At 39.4% G+C, this 16,529-nt stretch overlaps 36 non-coding genes across 36 annotated transcripts; all 36 read right to left on the reverse strand.

Annotated features, from left to right (window-relative positions):
• Nucleotides 1-88: 88 nt before the first annotated feature.
• On the reverse strand, nucleotides 89-207 carry LOC146032132 (5S ribosomal RNA). The gene has a single exon (XR_014457575.1). It is a non-coding gene; the product is annotated as a 5S ribosomal RNA (ribosomal RNA).
• A 345-nt stretch (nucleotides 208-552) lies between these two features.
• On the reverse strand, nucleotides 553-671 carry LOC146028456 (5S ribosomal RNA). Its single transcript, XR_014455225.1, has one exon. It is a non-coding gene; the product is annotated as a 5S ribosomal RNA (ribosomal RNA).
• A 343-nt stretch (nucleotides 672-1,014) lies between these two features.
• Nucleotides 1,015-1,133, reverse strand: LOC146032124 (5S ribosomal RNA). The gene has a single exon (XR_014457567.1). It is a non-coding gene; the product is annotated as a 5S ribosomal RNA (ribosomal RNA).
• Nucleotides 1,134-1,478: 345 nt separating this feature from the next.
• Nucleotides 1,479-1,597, reverse strand: LOC146028575 (5S ribosomal RNA). Its single transcript, XR_014455240.1, has one exon. It is a non-coding gene; the product is annotated as a 5S ribosomal RNA (ribosomal RNA).
• A 343-nt stretch (nucleotides 1,598-1,940) lies between these two features.
• LOC146032125 (5S ribosomal RNA) lies at nucleotides 1,941-2,059 on the reverse strand. Its single transcript, XR_014457568.1, has one exon. It is a non-coding gene; the product is annotated as a 5S ribosomal RNA (ribosomal RNA).
• A 345-nt stretch (nucleotides 2,060-2,404) lies between these two features.
• LOC146029741 (5S ribosomal RNA) lies at nucleotides 2,405-2,523 on the reverse strand. Its single transcript, XR_014455382.1, has one exon. It is a non-coding gene; the product is annotated as a 5S ribosomal RNA (ribosomal RNA).
• A 346-nt stretch (nucleotides 2,524-2,869) lies between these two features.
• Nucleotides 2,870-2,988, reverse strand: LOC146031460 (5S ribosomal RNA). The gene has a single exon (XR_014456927.1). It is a non-coding gene; the product is annotated as a 5S ribosomal RNA (ribosomal RNA).
• Nucleotides 2,989-3,321: 333 nt separating this feature from the next.
• On the reverse strand, nucleotides 3,322-3,440 carry LOC146031350 (5S ribosomal RNA). The gene has a single exon (XR_014456817.1). It is a non-coding gene; the product is annotated as a 5S ribosomal RNA (ribosomal RNA).
• Nucleotides 3,441-3,785: 345 nt separating this feature from the next.
• LOC146028693 (5S ribosomal RNA) lies at nucleotides 3,786-3,904 on the reverse strand. The gene has a single exon (XR_014455255.1). It is a non-coding gene; the product is annotated as a 5S ribosomal RNA (ribosomal RNA).
• A 332-nt stretch (nucleotides 3,905-4,236) lies between these two features.
• Nucleotides 4,237-4,355, reverse strand: LOC146032347 (5S ribosomal RNA). Its single transcript, XR_014457788.1, has one exon. It is a non-coding gene; the product is annotated as a 5S ribosomal RNA (ribosomal RNA).
• Nucleotides 4,356-4,700: 345 nt separating this feature from the next.
• LOC146034399 (5S ribosomal RNA) lies at nucleotides 4,701-4,819 on the reverse strand. The gene has a single exon (XR_014459806.1). It is a non-coding gene; the product is annotated as a 5S ribosomal RNA (ribosomal RNA).
• A 345-nt stretch (nucleotides 4,820-5,164) lies between these two features.
• On the reverse strand, nucleotides 5,165-5,283 carry LOC146032436 (5S ribosomal RNA). The gene has a single exon (XR_014457871.1). It is a non-coding gene; the product is annotated as a 5S ribosomal RNA (ribosomal RNA).
• Nucleotides 5,284-5,627: 344 nt separating this feature from the next.
• Nucleotides 5,628-5,746, reverse strand: LOC146032126 (5S ribosomal RNA). The gene has a single exon (XR_014457569.1). It is a non-coding gene; the product is annotated as a 5S ribosomal RNA (ribosomal RNA).
• A 345-nt stretch (nucleotides 5,747-6,091) lies between these two features.
• LOC146030327 (5S ribosomal RNA) lies at nucleotides 6,092-6,210 on the reverse strand. The gene has a single exon (XR_014455827.1). It is a non-coding gene; the product is annotated as a 5S ribosomal RNA (ribosomal RNA).
• A 345-nt stretch (nucleotides 6,211-6,555) lies between these two features.
• On the reverse strand, nucleotides 6,556-6,674 carry LOC146028811 (5S ribosomal RNA). The gene has a single exon (XR_014455271.1). It is a non-coding gene; the product is annotated as a 5S ribosomal RNA (ribosomal RNA).
• A 345-nt stretch (nucleotides 6,675-7,019) lies between these two features.
• LOC146031199 (5S ribosomal RNA) lies at nucleotides 7,020-7,138 on the reverse strand. The gene has a single exon (XR_014456670.1). It is a non-coding gene; the product is annotated as a 5S ribosomal RNA (ribosomal RNA).
• A 345-nt stretch (nucleotides 7,139-7,483) lies between these two features.
• LOC146032357 (5S ribosomal RNA) lies at nucleotides 7,484-7,602 on the reverse strand. Its single transcript, XR_014457797.1, has one exon. It is a non-coding gene; the product is annotated as a 5S ribosomal RNA (ribosomal RNA).
• A 345-nt stretch (nucleotides 7,603-7,947) lies between these two features.
• On the reverse strand, nucleotides 7,948-8,066 carry LOC146032359 (5S ribosomal RNA). Its single transcript, XR_014457799.1, has one exon. It is a non-coding gene; the product is annotated as a 5S ribosomal RNA (ribosomal RNA).
• A 345-nt stretch (nucleotides 8,067-8,411) lies between these two features.
• On the reverse strand, nucleotides 8,412-8,530 carry LOC146033319 (5S ribosomal RNA). The gene has a single exon (XR_014458728.1). It is a non-coding gene; the product is annotated as a 5S ribosomal RNA (ribosomal RNA).
• Nucleotides 8,531-8,876: 346 nt separating this feature from the next.
• On the reverse strand, nucleotides 8,877-8,995 carry LOC146029753 (5S ribosomal RNA). Its single transcript, XR_014455383.1, has one exon. It is a non-coding gene; the product is annotated as a 5S ribosomal RNA (ribosomal RNA).
• A 345-nt stretch (nucleotides 8,996-9,340) lies between these two features.
• On the reverse strand, nucleotides 9,341-9,459 carry LOC146031200 (5S ribosomal RNA). Its single transcript, XR_014456671.1, has one exon. It is a non-coding gene; the product is annotated as a 5S ribosomal RNA (ribosomal RNA).
• A 345-nt stretch (nucleotides 9,460-9,804) lies between these two features.
• LOC146032360 (5S ribosomal RNA) lies at nucleotides 9,805-9,923 on the reverse strand. The gene has a single exon (XR_014457800.1). It is a non-coding gene; the product is annotated as a 5S ribosomal RNA (ribosomal RNA).
• Nucleotides 9,924-10,268: 345 nt separating this feature from the next.
• On the reverse strand, nucleotides 10,269-10,387 carry LOC146032361 (5S ribosomal RNA). Its single transcript, XR_014457801.1, has one exon. It is a non-coding gene; the product is annotated as a 5S ribosomal RNA (ribosomal RNA).
• Nucleotides 10,388-10,732: 345 nt separating this feature from the next.
• LOC146033320 (5S ribosomal RNA) lies at nucleotides 10,733-10,851 on the reverse strand. The gene has a single exon (XR_014458729.1). It is a non-coding gene; the product is annotated as a 5S ribosomal RNA (ribosomal RNA).
• Nucleotides 10,852-11,196: 345 nt separating this feature from the next.
• On the reverse strand, nucleotides 11,197-11,315 carry LOC146030812 (5S ribosomal RNA). The gene has a single exon (XR_014456296.1). It is a non-coding gene; the product is annotated as a 5S ribosomal RNA (ribosomal RNA).
• Nucleotides 11,316-11,660: 345 nt separating this feature from the next.
• Nucleotides 11,661-11,779, reverse strand: LOC146032104 (5S ribosomal RNA). The gene has a single exon (XR_014457548.1). It is a non-coding gene; the product is annotated as a 5S ribosomal RNA (ribosomal RNA).
• A 345-nt stretch (nucleotides 11,780-12,124) lies between these two features.
• Nucleotides 12,125-12,243, reverse strand: LOC146032362 (5S ribosomal RNA). Its single transcript, XR_014457802.1, has one exon. It is a non-coding gene; the product is annotated as a 5S ribosomal RNA (ribosomal RNA).
• A 345-nt stretch (nucleotides 12,244-12,588) lies between these two features.
• LOC146033321 (5S ribosomal RNA) lies at nucleotides 12,589-12,707 on the reverse strand. Its single transcript, XR_014458730.1, has one exon. It is a non-coding gene; the product is annotated as a 5S ribosomal RNA (ribosomal RNA).
• A 345-nt stretch (nucleotides 12,708-13,052) lies between these two features.
• Nucleotides 13,053-13,171, reverse strand: LOC146032363 (5S ribosomal RNA). Its single transcript, XR_014457803.1, has one exon. It is a non-coding gene; the product is annotated as a 5S ribosomal RNA (ribosomal RNA).
• Nucleotides 13,172-13,516: 345 nt separating this feature from the next.
• LOC146033322 (5S ribosomal RNA) lies at nucleotides 13,517-13,635 on the reverse strand. The gene has a single exon (XR_014458731.1). It is a non-coding gene; the product is annotated as a 5S ribosomal RNA (ribosomal RNA).
• A 345-nt stretch (nucleotides 13,636-13,980) lies between these two features.
• LOC146032364 (5S ribosomal RNA) lies at nucleotides 13,981-14,099 on the reverse strand. The gene has a single exon (XR_014457804.1). It is a non-coding gene; the product is annotated as a 5S ribosomal RNA (ribosomal RNA).
• Nucleotides 14,100-14,444: 345 nt separating this feature from the next.
• On the reverse strand, nucleotides 14,445-14,563 carry LOC146033323 (5S ribosomal RNA). The gene has a single exon (XR_014458732.1). It is a non-coding gene; the product is annotated as a 5S ribosomal RNA (ribosomal RNA).
• Nucleotides 14,564-14,909: 346 nt separating this feature from the next.
• LOC146029767 (5S ribosomal RNA) lies at nucleotides 14,910-15,028 on the reverse strand. Its single transcript, XR_014455386.1, has one exon. It is a non-coding gene; the product is annotated as a 5S ribosomal RNA (ribosomal RNA).
• Nucleotides 15,029-15,373: 345 nt separating this feature from the next.
• On the reverse strand, nucleotides 15,374-15,492 carry LOC146034596 (5S ribosomal RNA). The gene has a single exon (XR_014460001.1). It is a non-coding gene; the product is annotated as a 5S ribosomal RNA (ribosomal RNA).
• A 345-nt stretch (nucleotides 15,493-15,837) lies between these two features.
• On the reverse strand, nucleotides 15,838-15,956 carry LOC146031150 (5S ribosomal RNA). Its single transcript, XR_014456623.1, has one exon. It is a non-coding gene; the product is annotated as a 5S ribosomal RNA (ribosomal RNA).
• A 345-nt stretch (nucleotides 15,957-16,301) lies between these two features.
• Nucleotides 16,302-16,420, reverse strand: LOC146032105 (5S ribosomal RNA). The gene has a single exon (XR_014457549.1). It is a non-coding gene; the product is annotated as a 5S ribosomal RNA (ribosomal RNA).
• Between the last annotated feature and the right edge of the window lie 109 nt (nucleotides 16,421-16,529).

Here is a 16,529-nt window from a genome sequence, read left to right on the forward strand (position 1 = left end):
CTCCCAAATCTCTGTATTGGCAATAAAAAGAAAAAGTTTCCAATTTAAATAGCTAGAAAATAAAAACAATTTGCCAGTAATGGGAAAAAACCTACAGCACCTGGCGTTCCCATGTGGTCTCCCACCCAAGTACTAACCAGGCCCAACACTGCTTAGCTTCCAAGATCAGACGGGATTGGGCGTATCCAATGTGGTATGGCTGTAGGTGAGATGCAAGCACTTTTTTGCCCTCTTCTACTTCTATAACCAGGTAAGCTAATAAAAAAGTTTCCTAACTGTATTGGCTTACTAAAAAAAATCATGTGTTGGTAATGTAAAAAGATCTACAGGACATGATATTAGCAGGTGGTCTCAAATTAAACTACTAAAGAGGCTCAACACTGTTTAGCTGCCAAAAGCAGTTGGAATTGGGAGTAAACAGTGTGGTAAGTCTTTAGGTGATGGCTATTGTGTCTGTTTGACCTCTCCCAAATCTCTGTATTGGCAATAAAAAGAAAAAGTTTCCAATTTAAATAGCTAGAGAATAAAAACAATTTGCCAGTAATGGAAAAAAACCTACAGCACCTGGTGTTCCCATGTGGTCTCCCACCCAAGTACTAACCAGGCCCAACACTGCTTAGCTTCCAAGATCAGACGGGATTGGGCGTATCCAATGTGGTATGGCTGTAGGTGAGATGCAAGCACTTTTTTGCCCTCTTCTACTTCTATAACAAGTTAAGTTAATAAAAAAGTTTCCTAACTGTATTGGCTTACTGAAAAAAATCATGTGTTGGTAATGTAAAAAGACGTACAGGACATGATATTAGCAGGTGGTCTCAAATTAAACTACTAAAGAGGCTCAACACTGTTTAGCTGCCAAAAGCAGTTGGAATTGCGTCTAAACAGTGTGGTAAGTCTTTAGGTGATGGCTATTGTGTCTGTTTGACCTCTCCAAATCTCTGTATTGGCAATAAAAAGAAAAAGTTTCCAATTTAAATAGCTAGAAAATAAAAACAATTTGCCAGTAATGGGAAAAACCTACAGCACCTGGTGTTCCCATGTGGTCTCCCACCCAAGCACTAACCAGGCCCAACACTGCTTAGCTTCCAAGATCAGACGAGATTGGGCGTATCCAATGTGGTATGGCTGTAGGTGAGATACAGGCACTTTTTTGCCCTCTTCTACTCCTATAACCAGGTAAGCTTATAAAAAAGTTTCCTAACTGTATTGGCTTACTGAAAAAAATCATGTGTTGGTAATGTAAATAGAACTACAGGACATGATATTAGCAGGTGATCTCAAATTAAACTACTAAAGAGGCTCAACACTGTTTAGCTGCCAAAACCAGTTGGAATTGGGCCTAAACAGTGTGGTAAGTCTTTAGGTGATGGCTATTGTGTCTGTTTGACCTCTCCTAAATCTCTGTATTGGCAATAAAAAGAAAAAGTTTCCAATTTAAATAGCTAGAGAATAAAAACAATTTGCCAGTAATGGAAAAAAACCTACAGCACCTGGTGTTCCCATGTGGTCTCCCACCCAAGTACTAACCAGGCCCAACACTGCTTAGCTTCCAAGATCAGACGGGATTGGGCGTATCCAATGTGGTATGGCTGTAGGTGAGATGCAAGCACTTTTTTGCCCTCTTCTACTTCTATAACAAGTTAAGTTAATAAAAAAGTTTCCTAACTGTATTGGCTTACTGAAAAAAATCATGTGTTGGTAATGTAAAAAGACGTACAGGACATGATATTAGCAGGTGGTCTCAAATTAAACTACTAAAGAGGCTCAACACTGTTTAGCTGCCAAAAGCAGTTGGAATTGCGTCTAAACAGTGTGGTAAGTCTTTAGGTGATGGCTATTGTGTCTGTTTGACCTCTCCAAATCTCTGTATTGGCAATAAAAAGAAAAAGTTTCCAATTTAAATAGCTAGAAAATAAAAACAATTTGCCAGTAATGGGAAAAACCTACAGCACCTGGTGTTCCCATGTGGTCTCCCACCCAAGCACTAACCAGGCCCAACACTGCTTAGCTTCCAAGATCAGACGAGATTGGGCGTATCCAATGTGGTATGGCTGTAGGTGAGATACAGGCACTTTTTTGCCCTCTTCTACTCCTATAACCAGGTAAGCTTATAAAAAAGTTTCCTAACTGTATTGGCTTACTGAAAAAAATCATGTGTTGGTAATGTAAATAGAACTACAGGACATGATATTAGCAGGTGATCTCAAATTAAACTACTAAAGAGGCTCAACACTGTTTAGCTGCCAAAACCAGTTGGAATTGGGCCTAAACAGTGTGGTAAGTCTTTAGGTGATGGCTATTGTGTCTGTTTGACCTCTCCTAAATCTCTGTATTGGCAATAAAAAGAAAAAGTTTCCAATTTAAATAGCTAGAGAATAAAAACAATTTGCCAGTAATGGGAAAAAACCTACAGCACCTGGTGTTCCCATGTGGTCTCCCACCCAAGTACTAACCAGGCCCAACACTGCTTAGCTTCCAAGATCAGACGAGATTGGGCGTATCCAATGTGGTATGGCTGTAGGTGAGATACACGCACTTTTTTGCCCTCTTCTACTTCTATATCCAGATAAGCTAATAAAAAAGTTTCCTAACTGTATTGGCTTAATGAAAAAAATCATGTGTTGGTAATGTAAAAAGACCTACAGGACATGATATTAGCAGGTGGTCTCAAATTAAACTACTAAAGAGGCTCAACACTGTTTAGCTGCCAAAAGCAGTTGGAATTGGGCCTAAACAGTGTGGTAAGTCTTTAGGTGATGGCTATTGTGTCTGTTTGACCTCTCCCAAATCTCTGTATTGGCAATAAAAAGAAAAAAGTTTCCAATTTAAATAGCTAGAAAATAAAAACAATTTGCCAGTAATGGGAAAAAACCTACAGCACCTGGTGTTCCCATGTGGTCTCCCACCCAAGTACTAACCAGGCCCAACACTGCTTAGCTTCCAAGTTCAGACGAGATTTGGCGTATCCAATGTGGTATGGCTGTAGGTGAGATACAGGCACTTTTTTGCCCTCTTCTACTTCTATAACCAGGTAAGCTAATAAAAAAGTTTCCTAACTGAAAAAAATCATGTGTTGGTAATGTGAAAAGACCTACAGGACATGATATTAGCAGGTGGTCTCAAATTAAACTACTAAAGAGGCTCAACACTGTTTAGCTGCCAAAAGCAGTTGGAATTGGGCCAAAACAGTGTGGTAAGTCTTTAAGTGATGGCTTTTGTGTCTGTTTGACCTCTCCCAAATCTCTGCATTGGCAATAAAAAGAAAAAGTTTTCAATTTAAAGAGCTAGAGAATAAAAACAATTTGCCAGTAATGGGAAAAAAACCTACAGCACCTGGTGTTCCCATGTGGTCTCCCACCCAAGTACTAACCAGGCCCAACACTGCTTAGCTTCCAAGATCAGACGGGATTGGGCGCATCCAATGTGGTATGGCTGTAGATGAGATACAGGCACTTTTTTGCCCTCTTCTACTTCTATAACCAGGTAAGCTAATAAAAAAGTTTCCTAACTGTATTGGCTTACTGAAAAAAATCATGTGTTGGTAATGTAAAAAGACCTACAGGACATGATATTAGCAGGTGGTCTCAAAATAAACTACTAAAGAGGCTCAACACTGTTTAGCTGCCAAAAGCAGTTGGAATTGGGCCGAAACAGTGTGGTAAGTCTTTAGGTGATGGCTATTGTGTCTGTTTGACCTCTCCCAAATCTCTGTATTGGCAATAAAAAGAAAAAGTTTCCAATTTAAATAGATAGAGAATAAAAACAATTTGCAAGTAATGGGAAAAAACCTACAGCACCTGGTGTTCCCATGTGGTCTCCCACCCAAGTACTAACCAGGCCCAACACTGCTTAGCTTCCAAGATCAGACGGGATTGGGCGTATCCAATGTGGTATGGCTGTAGGTGAGATACAGGCACTTTTTTGCCCTCTTCTACTTCTATAACCAGGTAAGCTAATAAAAAAGTTTCCTAACTGAAAAAAATCATGTGTTGGTAATGTAAAAAGACCTACAGGACATGATATTAGCAGGTGGTCTCAAATTAAACTACTAAAGAGGCTCAACACTGTTTAGCTGCCAAAAGCAGTTGGAATTGGGCCAAAACAGTGTGGTAAGTCTTTAAGTGATGGCTATTGTGTCTGTTTGACCTCTCCCAAATCTCTGTATTGGCAATAAAAAGAAAAAGTTTCCAATTTAAAGAGCTAGAGAATAAAAACAATTTGCCAGTAATGGGAAAAAACCTACAGCACCTGGTGTTCCCATGTGGTCTCCCACCCAAGTACTAACCAGGCCCAACACTGCTTAGCGTCCAAGATCAGACAGGATTGGGCGTATCCAATGTGGTATGGCTGTAGGTGAGCTGCAAGCACTTTTTTGCCCTCTTCTACTTCTATAACCAGGTAAGCTTATAAAAACGTTTCCTAACTGTATTGGCTTACTGAAAAAAATCATGTGTTGGTAATGTAAATAGAACTACAGGACATGATATTAGCAGGTGGTATCAAATTAAACTACTAAAGAGGCTCAACACTGTTTAGCTGCCAAAACCAGTTGGAATTGGGCCTAAACAGTGTGGTAAGTCTTTAGGTGATGGCTATTGTGTCTGTTTGACCTCTCCCAAATGTCTGTATTGTCAATAAAAAGATAAAGTTTCCAATTTAAATAGCTAGAGAATAAAAACAATTTGCCAGTAATGGAAAAAAACCTACAGCACCTAGTGTTCCCATGTGGTCTCCCACCCAAGTACTAACCAGGCCCAACACTGCTTAGCGTCCAAGATCAGACAGGATTGGGCGTATCCAATGTGGTATGGCTATAGGTAAGATGCAAGCACTTTTTTGCCCTCTTCTACCTTTATAACAAGTTAAGATAATAAAAAAGTTTCCTAACTGTATTGGCTTACTGCAAAAAATCATGTGTTGGTAATGTAAAAAGACCTACAGGACATGATATTAGCAGGTGGTCTCAAATTAAACTACTAAAGAGGCTCAACACTGTTTAGCTGCCAAAAGCAGTTGGAATTGCGTCTAAACAGTGTGGTAAGTCTTTAGGTGATGGCTTTTGTATCTGTTTGACCTCTCCCAAATCTCTGTATTGGCAATAAAAAGATAAAGTTTCCAATTTAAATAGCTAGAGAATAAAAACAATTTGCCAGTAATGGAAAAAAACCTACAGCACCTGGTGTTCCCATGTGGTCTCCCACCCAAATACTAACCAGGACCAACACTGCTTAGCTTCCAAGATCAGACGGGATTGGGCGTATCCAATGTGGTATGGCTGTAGGTGAGATGCAAGCACTTTTTTGCCCTCTTCTACTTCTATAACAAGTTAAGTTAATAAAAAAGTTTCCTAACTGTATTGGCTTACTGAAAAAAATCATGTGTTGGTAATGTAAAAAGACGTACAGGACATGATATTAGCAGGTGGTCTCAAATTAAACTACTAAAGAGGCTCAACACTGTTTAGCTGCCAAAAGCAGTTGGAATTGCGTCTAAACAGTGTGGTAAGTCCTTAGGTGATGGCTATTGTGTCTGTTTGACCTCTCCCAAATCTCTGTATTGGCAATAAAAAGAAAAAGTTTCCAATTTAAATAGCTAGAAAATAAAAACAATTTGCCAGTAATGGGAAAAACCTACAGCACCTGGTGTTCCCATGTGGTCTCCCACCCAAGCACTAACCAGGCCCAACACTGCTTAGCTTCCAAGATCAGACGAGATTGGGCGTATCCAATGTGGTATGGCTGTAGGTGAGATACAGGCACTTTTTTGCCCTCTTCTACTCCTATAACCAGGTAAGCTTATAAAAAAGTTTCCTAACTGTATTGGCTTACTGAAAAAAATCATGTGTTGGTAATGTAAATAGAACTACAGGACATGATATTAGCAGGTGGTCTCAAATTAAACTACTAAAGTGGCTCAACACTGTTTAGCTGCCAAAAGCAGTTGGAATTGGGCCTAAACAGTGTGGTAAGTCTTTAGGTGATGGCTATTGTGTCTGTTTGACCTCTCCTAAATCTCTGTATTGGCAATAAAAAGAAAAAGTTTCCAATTTAAATAGCTAGAGAATAGAAACAATTTGCAAGTAATGGGAAAAAACCTACAGCACCTGGTGTTCCCATGTGGTCTCCCACCCAAGTACTAACCAGGCCCAACACTGCTTAGCTTCCAAGATCAGACGAGATTGGGTGTATCCAATGTGGTATGGCTGTAGGTGAGATTCAGGCACTTTTTTGCTCTCTTCTACTTCTATAACCAGGTAAGCTAATAAAAAAGTTTCCTAACTGTATTGGCTTACTGAAAAAAATCATGTGTTGGTAATGTAAATAGAACTACAGGACATGATATTAGCAGGTGGTCTCAAATTAAACTACTAAAGAGACTCAACACTGTTTAGCTGCCAAAAGCAGTTGGAATTGGGCCTAAACAGTGTGGTAAGTCTTTAGGTGATGGCTATTGTGTCTGTTTGACCTCTCCTAAATCTCTGTATTGGCAATAAAAAGAAAAAGTTTCCAATTTAAATAGCTAGAGAATAAAAACAATTTGCCAGTAATGGGAAAAAACCTACAGCACCTGGTGTTCCCATGTGGTCTCCCACCCAAGTACTAACCAGGCCCAACACTGCTTAGCTTCCAAGATCAGACGGGATTGGGCGTATCCAATGTGGTATGGCTGTAGGTGAGATGCAAGCACTTTTTTGCCCTCTTCTACTTCTATAACAAGGTAAGTTAATAAAAAAGTTTCCTAACTGTATTGGCTTACTGAAAAAAATCATGTGTTGGTAATGTAAAAAGACCTACAGGACATGATATTAGCAGGTGGTCTCAAATTAAACTACTAAAGAGGCTCAACACTGTTTAGCTGCCAAAAGCAGTTGGCATTGGGCCTAAACAGTGTGGTAATTCTTTAGGTGATGGCTATTGTGTCTGTTTGACCTCTCCCAAATCTCTGTATTGGCAATAAAAAGAAAAAGTTTCCAATTTAAAAAGCTAGAAAATAAAAACAATTTGCCAGTAATGGGAAAAAACTTACAGCACCTGGTGTTCCCATGTGGTCTCCCACCCAAGTACTAACCAGGCCCAACACTGCTTATCTTCCAAGATCAGACGGGATTGGGCGTATCCAATGTGGTATGGCTGTAGGTGAGATGCAAGCACTTTTTTGCCCTCTTCTACTTCTATAACAAGTTAAGTTAATAAAAAAGTTTCCTAACTGTATTGGCTTACTGAAAAAAATCATGTGTTTGTAATGTAAAAATACCTACAGGACATGATATTAGCAGGTGGTCTCAAATTAAACTACTAAAGAGGCTCAACACTGTTTAGCTGCCAAAAGCAGTTGGAATTGCGTCTAAACAGTGTGGTAAGTCTTTAGGTGATGGCTATTGTGTCTGTTTGACCTCTCCCAAATCTCTGTATTGGCAATAAAAAGAAAAAGTTTCCAATTTAAATAGCTAGAAAATAAAAACAATTTGCCAGTAATGGGAAAAAACCTACAGCACCTGGCGTTCCCATGTGGTCTCCCACCCAAGTACTAACCAGGCCCAACACTGCTTAGCTTCCAAGATCAGACGAGATTGGGCGTATCCAATGTGGTATGGCTGTATGTGAGATACAGGCACTTTTTTGCCCTCTTCTACTTCTATAACCAGGTAAGCTAATAAAAAAGTTTCCTAACTGTATTGGCTTACTGAAAAAAATCATGTGTTGGTAATGTAAATAGAACTACAGGACATGATATTAGCAGGTGGTCTCAAATTAAACTACTAAAGAGGCTCAACACTGTTTAGCTGCCAAAACCAGTTGGAATTGGGCCTAAACAGTGTGGTAAGTCTTTAGGTGATGGCTATTGTGTCTGTTTGACCTCTCCCAAATCTCTGTATTGGCAATAAAAAGAAAAAGTTTCCAATTTAAATAGCTAGAAAATAAAAACAATTTGCCAGTAATGGGAAAAAACCTACAGCACCTGGCGTTCCCATGTGGTCTCCCACCCAAGTACTAACCAGGCCCAACACTGCTTAGCTTCCAAGATCAGACGAGATTGGGCGTATCCAATGTGGTATGGCTGTATGTGAGATACAGGCACTTTTTTGCCCTCTTCTACTTCTATAACCAGGTAAGCTAATAAAAAAGTTTCCTAACTGTATTGGCTTACTGAAAAAAATCATGTGTTGGTAATGTAAATAGAACTACAGGACATGATATTAGCAGGTGGTCTCAAATTAAACTACTAAAGAGGCTCAACACTGTTTAGCTGCCAAAACCAGTTGGAATTGGGCCTAAACAGTGTGGTAAGTCTTTAGGTGATGGCTATTGTGTCTGTTTGACCTCTCCCAAATGTCTGTATTGGCAATAAAAAGATAAAGTTTCCAATTTAAATAGCTAGAGAATAAAAACAATTTGCCAGTAATGGAAAAAAACCTACAGCACCTGGTGTTCCCGTGTGGTCTCCCACCCAAGTACTAACCAGGCCCAACACTGCTTAGCTTCCAAGATCAGACGGGATTGGGCGTATCCAATATGGTATGGCTGGAGGTGAGATGCAAGCACTTTTTTGCCCTCTTCTACTTCTATAACAAGTTAAGTTAATAAAAAAGTTTCCTAACTGTATTGGCTTACTGAAAAAAATCATGTGTTGGTAATGTAAAAAGACCTACAGGACATGATATTAGCAGGTGGTCTCAAATTAAACTACTAAAGAGGCTCAACACTGTTTAGCTGCCAAAAGCAGTTGGAATTGGGCCTAAACAGTGTGGTAAGTCTTTAGGTGATGGCTATTGTGTCTGTTTGACCTCTCCTAAATCTCTGTATTGGCAATAAAAAGAAAAAAGTTTCCAATTTAAATAGCTAGAAAATAAAAACAATTTGCCAGTAATGGGAAAAAACCTACAGCACCTGGTGTTCCCATGTGGTCTCCCACCCAAGTACTAACCAGGCCCAACACTGCTTAGCTTCCAAGATCAGACGAGATTGGGCGTATCCAATGTGGTATGGCTGTAGGTGAGATACAGGCACTTTTTTGCCCTCTTCTACTTCTATAACCAGGAAAGCTAATAAAAAAGTTTCCTAACTGTATTGGCTTACTGAAAAAAATCATGTGTTGGTAATGTAAATAGAACTACAGGACATGATATTAGCAGGTGGTCTCAAATTAAACTACTAAAGAGGCTCAACACTGTTTAGCTGCCAAAAGCAGTTGGAATTGGGCCTAAACAGTGTGGTAAGTCTTTAGGTGATGGCTATTGTGTCTGTTTGACCTCTCCCAAATCTCTGTATTGGCAATAAAAAGAAAAAGTTTCCAATTTAAAAAGCTAGAAAAAAAAAACAATTTGCCAGTAATGGGAAAAAACTTACAGCACCTGGTGTTCCCATGTGGTCTCCCACCCAAGTACTAACCAGGCCCAACACTGCTTATCTTCCAAGATCAGACGGGATTGGGCGTATCCAATGTGGTATGGCTGTAGGTGAGATGCAAGCACTTTTTTGCCCTCTTCTACTTCTATAACAAGTTAAGTTAATAAAAAAGTTTCCTAACTGTATTGGCTTACTGAAAAAAATCATGTGTTTGTAATGTAAAAAGACCTACAGGACATGATATTAGCAGGTGGTCTCAAATTAAACTACTAAAGAGGCTCAACACTGTTTAGCTGCCAAAAGCAGTTGGAATTGCGTCTAAACAGTGTGGTAAGTCTTTAGGTGATGGCTATTGTGTCTGTTTGACCTCTCCCAAATCTCTGTATTGGCAATAAAAAGAAAAAGTTTCCAATTTAAATAGCTAGAAAATAAAAACAATTTGCCAGTAATGGGAAAAAACCTACAGCACCTGGCGTTCCCATGTGGTCTCCCACCCAAGTACTAACCAGGCCCAACACTGCTTAGCTTCCAAGATCAGACGAGATTGGGCGTATCCAATGTGGTATGGCTGTATGTGAGATACAGGCACTTTTTTGCCCTCTTCTACTTCTATAACCAGGTAAGCTAATAAAAAAGTTTCCTAACTGTATTGGCTTACTGAAAAAAATCATGTGTTGGTAATGTAAATAGAACTACAGGACATGATATTAGCAGGTGGTCTCAAATTAAACTACTAAAGAGGCTCAACACTGTTTAGCTGCCAAAACCAGTTGGAATTGGGCCTAAACAGTGTGGTACGTCTTTAGGTGATGGCTATTGTGTCTGTTTGACCTCTCCCAAATCTCTGTATTGGCAATAAAAAGAAAAAGTTTCCAATTTAAATAGCTAGAAAATAAAAACAATTTGCCAGTAATGGGAAAAAACCTACAGCACCTGGCGTTCCCATGTGGTCTCCCACCCAAGTACTAACCAGGCCCAACACTGCTTAGCTTCCAAGATCAGACGAGATTGGGCGTATCCAATGTGGTATGGCTGTATGTGAGATACAGGCACTTTTTTGCCCTCTTCTACTTCTATAACCAGGTAAGCTAATAAAAAAGTTTCCTAACTGTATTGGCTTACTGAAAAAAATCATGTGTTGGTAATGTAAATAGAACTACAGGACATGATATTAGCAGGTGGTCTCAAATTAAACTACTAAAGAGGCTCAACACTGTTTAGCTGCCAAAAGCAGTTGGAATTGGGCCTAAACAGTGTGGTAAGTCTTTAGGTGATGGCTATTGTGTCTGTTTGACCTCTCCCAAATGTCTGTATTGGCAATAAAAAGATAAAGTTTCCAATTTAAATAGCTAGAGAATAAAAACAATTTGCCAGTAATGGAAAAAAACCTACAGCACCTGGTGTTCCCGTGTGGTCTCCCACCCAAGTACTAACCAGGCCCAACACTGCTTAGCTTCCAAGATCAGACGGGATTGGGCGTATCCAATATGGTATGGCTGGAGGTGAGATGCAAGCACTTTTTTGCCCTCTTCTACTTCTATAACAAGTTAAGTTAATAAAAAAGTTTACTAACTGTATTGGCTTACTGAAAAAAATCATGTGTTGGTAATGTAAAAAGACCTACAGGACATGATATTAGCAGGTGGTCTCAAATTAAACTACTAAAGAGGCTCAACACTGTTTAGCTGCCAAAAGCAGTTGGAATTGCATCTAAACAGTGTGGTAAGTCTTTAGGTGATGGCTATTGTGTCTGTTTGACCTCTCCCAAATCTCTGTATTGGCAATAAAAAGAAAAAGTTTCCAATTTAAATAGCTAGAAAATAAAAACAATTTGCCAGTAATGGGAAAAAACCTACAGCACCTGGTGTTCCCATGTGGTCTCCCACCCAAGTACTAACCAGGCCCAACACTGCTTAGCTTCCAAGATCAGACGAGATTGGGCGTATCCAACGTGGTATGGCTGTAGGTGAGATACAGGCACTTTTTTGCCCTCTTCTACTTCTATAACCAGGTAAGCTTATAAAAAAGTTTCCTAACTGTATTGGCTTACTGAAAAAAATCATGTGTTGGTAATGTAAATAGAACTACAGGACATGATATTAGCAGGTGATCTCAAATTAAACTACTAAAGAGGCTCAACACTGTTTAGCTGCCAAAACCAGTTGGAATTGGGCCTAAACAGTGTGGTAAGTCTTTAGATGATGGCTATTGTGTCTGTTTGACCTCTCCCAAATGTCTGTATTGGCAATAAAAAGAAAAAGTTTCCAATTTAAATAGCTAGAAAATAAAAACAATTTGCCAGTAATGGGAAAAAACCTACAGCACCTGGTGTTCCCATGTGGTCTCCCACCCAAGTACTAACCAGGCCCAACACTGCTTAGCTTCCAAGATCAGACGGGATTGGACGTATCCAATGTGGTATGGCTGTAGTTGAGATGAAAGCACTTTTTTGCCCTCTTCTACTTCTATAACAAGTTAAGTTAATAAAAAAGTTTCCTAACTGTATTGGCTTACTGAAAAAAATCATGTGTTGGTAATGTAAAAAGACCTACAGGACATGATATTAGCAGGTGGTCTCAAATTAAACTACTAAAGAGGCTCAACACTGTTTAGCTGCCAAAAGCAGTTGGAATTGCGTCTAAACAGTGTGGTAAGTCTTTAGGTGATGGCTATTGTGTCTGTTTGACCTCTCCTAAATCTCTGTATTGGCAATAAAAAGAAAAAGTTTCCAATTTAAATAGCTAGAAAATAAAAACAATTTGCCAGTAATGGGAAAAAACCTACAGCACCTGGCGTTCCCATGTGGTCTCCCACCCAAGTACTAACCAGGCCCAACACTGCTTAGCTTCCAAGATCAGACGAGATTGGGCGTATCCAATGTGGTATGGCTGTATGTGAGATACAGGCACTTTTTTGCCCTCTTCTACTTCTATAACCAGGTAAGCTAATAAAAAAGTTTCCTAACTGTATTGGCTTACTGAAAAAAATCATGTGTTGGTAATGTAAATAGAACTACAGGACATGATATTAGCAGGTGGTCTCAAATTAAACTACTAAAGAGGCTCAACACTGTTTAGCTGCCAAAACCAGTTGGAATTGGGCCTAAACAGTGTGGTAAGTCTTTAGGTGATGGCTATTGTGTCTGTTTGACCTCTCCCAAATGTCTGTATTGGCAATAAAAAGATAAAGTTTCCAATTTAAATAGCTAGAGAATAAAAACAATTTGCCAGTAATGGAAAAAAACCTACAGCACCTGGTGTTCCCGTGTGGTCTCCCACCCAAGTACTAACCAGGCCCAACACTGCTTAGCTTCCAAGATCAGACGGGATTGGGCGTATCCAATATGGTATGGCTGGAGGTGAGATGCAAGCACTTTTTTGCCCTCTTCTACTTCTATAACAAGTTAAGTTAATAAAAAAGTTTCCTAACTGTATTGGCTTACTGAAAAAAATCATGTGTTGGTAATGTAAAAAGACCTACAGGACATGATATTAGCAGGTGGTCTCAAATTAAACTACTTAAGAGGCTCAACACTGTTTAGCTGCCAAAACCAGTTGGAATTGGGCCTAAACAGTGTGGTAAGTCTTTAGGTGATGGCTATTGTGTCTGTTTGACCTCTCCCAAATCTCTGTATTGGCAATAAAAAGAAAAAGTTTCCAATTTAAATAGCTAGAAAATAAAAACAATTTGCCAGTAATGGGAAAAAACCTACAGCACCTGGCGTTCCCATGTGGTCTCCCACCCAAGTACTAACCAGGCCCAACACTGCTTAGCTTCCAAGATCAGACGAGATTGGGCGTATCCAATGTGGTATGGCTGTATGTGAGATACAGGCACTTTTTTGCCCTCTTCTACTTCTATAACCAGGTAAGCTAATAAAAAAGTTTCCTAACTGTATTGGCTTACTGAAAAAAATCATGTGTTGGTAATGTAAATAGAACTACAGGACATGATATTAGCAGGTGGTCTCAAATTAAACTACTAAAGAGGCTCAACACTGTTTAGCTGCCAAAACCAGTTGGAATTGGGCCTAAACAGTGTGGTAAGTCTTTAGGTGATGGCTATTGTGTCTGTTTGACCTCTCCCAAATGTCTGTATTGGCAATAAAAAGATAAAGTTTCCAATTTAAATAGCTAGAGAATAAAAACAATTTGCCAGTAATGGAAAAAAACCTACAGCACCTGGTGTTCCCGTGTGGTCTCCCACCCAAGTACTAACCAGGCCCAACACTGCTTAGCTTCCAAGATCAGACGGGATTGGGCGTATCCAATATGGTATGGCTGGAGGTGAGATGCAAGCACTTTTTTGCCCTCTTCTACTTCTATAACAAGTTAAGTTAATAAAAAAGTTTCCTAACTGTATTGGCTTACTGAAAAAAATCATGTGTTGGTAATGTAAAAAGACCTACAGGACATGATATTAGCAGGTGGTCTCAAATTAAACTACTAAAGAGGCTCAACACTGTTTAGCTGCCAAAAGCAGTTGGAATTGGGCCTAAACAGTGTGGTAAGTCTTTAGGTGATGGCTATTGTGTCTGTTTGACCTCTCCCAAATCTCTGTATTGGCAATAAAAAGAAAAAGTTTCCAATTTAAATAGCTAGAAAATAAAAACAATTTGCCAGTAATGGGAAAAAACCTACAGCACCTGGCGTTCCCATGTGGTCTCCCACCCAAGTACTAACCAGGCCCAACACTGCTTAGCTTCCAAGATCAGACGAGATTGGGCGTATCCAATGTGGTATGGCTGTATGTGAGATACAGGCACTTTTTTGCCCTCTTCTACTTCTATAACCAGGTAAGCTAATAAAAAAGTTTCCTAACTGTATTGGCTTACTGAAAAAAATCATGTGTTGGTAATGTAAATAGAACTACAGGACATGATATTAGCAGGTGGTCTCAAATTAAACTACTAAAGAGGCTCAACACTGTTTAGCTGCCAAAAGCAGTTGGAATTGGGCCTAAACAGTGTGGTAAGTCTTTAGGTGATGGCTATTGTGTCTGTTTGACCTCTCCCAAATGTCTGTATTGGCAATAAAAAGATAAAGTTTCCAATTTAAATAGCTAGAGAATAAAAACAATTTGCCAGTAATGGAAAAAAACCTACAGCACCTGGTGTTCCCGTGTGGTCTCCCACCCAAGTACTAACCAGGCCCAACACTGCTTAGCTTCCAAGATCAGACGGGATTGGGCGTATCCAATATGGTATGGCTGGAGGTGAGATGCAAGCACTTTTTTGCCCTCTTCTACTTCTATAACAAGTTAAGTTAATAAAAAAGTTTACTAACTGTATTGGCTTACTGAAAAAAATCATGTGTTGGTAATGTAAAAAGACCTACAGGACATGATATTAGCAGGTGGTCTCAAATTAAACTACTAAAGAGGCTCAACACTGTTTAGCTGCCAAAAGCAGTTGGAATTGGGCCTAAACAGTGTGGTAAGTCTTTAGGTGATGGCTATTGTGTCTGTTTGACCTCTCCTAAATCTCTGTATTGGCAATAAAAAGAAAAAAGTTTCCAATTTAAATAGCTAGAAAATAAAAACAATTTGCCAGTAATGGGAAAAAACCTACAGCACCTGGTGTTCCCATGTGGTCTCCCACCCAAGTACTAACCAGGCCCAACACTGCTTAGCTTCCAAGATCAGACGAGATTGGGCGTATCCAATGTGGTATGGCTGTAGGTGAGATACAGGCACTTTTTTGCCCTCTTCTACTTCTATAACCAGGAAAGCTAATAAAAAAGTTTCCTAACTGTATTGGCTTACTGAAAAAAATCATGTGTTGGTAATGTAAATAGAACTACAGGACATGATATTAGCAGGTGGTCTCAAATTAAACTACTAAAGAGGCTCAACACTGTTTAGCTGCCAAAAGCAGTTGGAATTGGGCCTAAACAGTGTGGTAAGTCTTTAGGTGATGGCTATTGTGTCTGTTTGACCTCTCCTAAATCTCTGTATTGGCAATAAAAAGAAAAAGTTTTCAATTTAAATAGCTAGAGAATAAAAACAATTTGCCAGTAATGGGAAAAAACCTACAGCACCTGGTGTTCCCATGTGGTCTCCCACCCAAGTACTAACCAGGCCCAACACTGCTTAGAATCCAAGATCAGACGAGATTGGGCGTATCCAACGTGGTATGGCTGTAGGTGAGATACAGGCACTTTTTTGCCCTCTTCTACTTCTATAACCAGGTAAGCTTATACAAAAGTTTCCTAACTGTATTGGCTTACTGAAAAAAATCATGTGTTGGTAATGTAAATAGAACTACAGGACATGATATTAGCAGGTGATCTCAAATTAAACTACTAAAGAGGCTCAACACTGTTTAGCTGCCAAAACCAGTTGGAATTGGGCCTAAACAGTGTGGTAAGTCTTTAGATGATGGCTATTGTGTCTGTTTGACCTCTCCCAAATGTCTGTATTGGCAATAAAAAGATAAAGTTTCCAATTTAAATAGCTAGAGAATAAAAACAATTTGCCAGTAATGGAAAAAAACCTACAGCACCTGGTGTTCCCATGTGGTCTCCCACCCAAGTACTAACCAGGCCCAACACTGCTTAGCTTCCAATATCAGACGGGATTGGGCGTATCCAATGTGGTATGGCTGTAGGTGAGATGCAAGCACTTTTTTGCCCTCTTCTACTTCTATAACAAGTTAAGTTAATAAAAAAGTTTCCTAACTGTATTGGCTTACTGAAAAAAATCATGTGTTGGTAATGTAAAAAGACCTACAGGACATGATATTAGCAGGTGGTCTCAAATTAAACTACTAAAGAGGCTCAACACTGTTTAGCTGCCAAAAGCAGTTGGAATTGCATCTAAACAGTGTGGTAAGTCTTTAGGTGATGGCTATTGTGTCTGTTTGACCTCTCCCAAATCTCTGTATTGGCAATAAAAAGAAAAAGTTTCCAATTTAAATAGCTAGAAAATAAAAACAATTTGCCAGTAATGGGAAAAAACCTACAGCACCTGGTGTTCCCATGTGGTCTCCCACCCAAGTACTAACCAGGCCCAACACTGCTTAGCTTCCAAGATCAGACGGGATTGGACGTATCCAATGTGGTATGGCTGTAGTTGAGATGCAAGCACTTTTTTGCCCTCTTCTACTTCTATAACAAGTTAAGTTAATAAAAAAGTTTCCTAACTGTATTGGCTTACTGAAAAAAATCATGTGTTGGTAATGTA

Source organism: Crinia signifera, chromosome 8, assembly GCF_055691185.1.
Source record: "Crinia signifera chromosome 8, ASM5569118v1, whole genome shotgun sequence".
Taxonomy (NCBI): domain Eukaryota; kingdom Metazoa; phylum Chordata; class Amphibia; order Anura; family Myobatrachidae; genus Crinia; species Crinia signifera.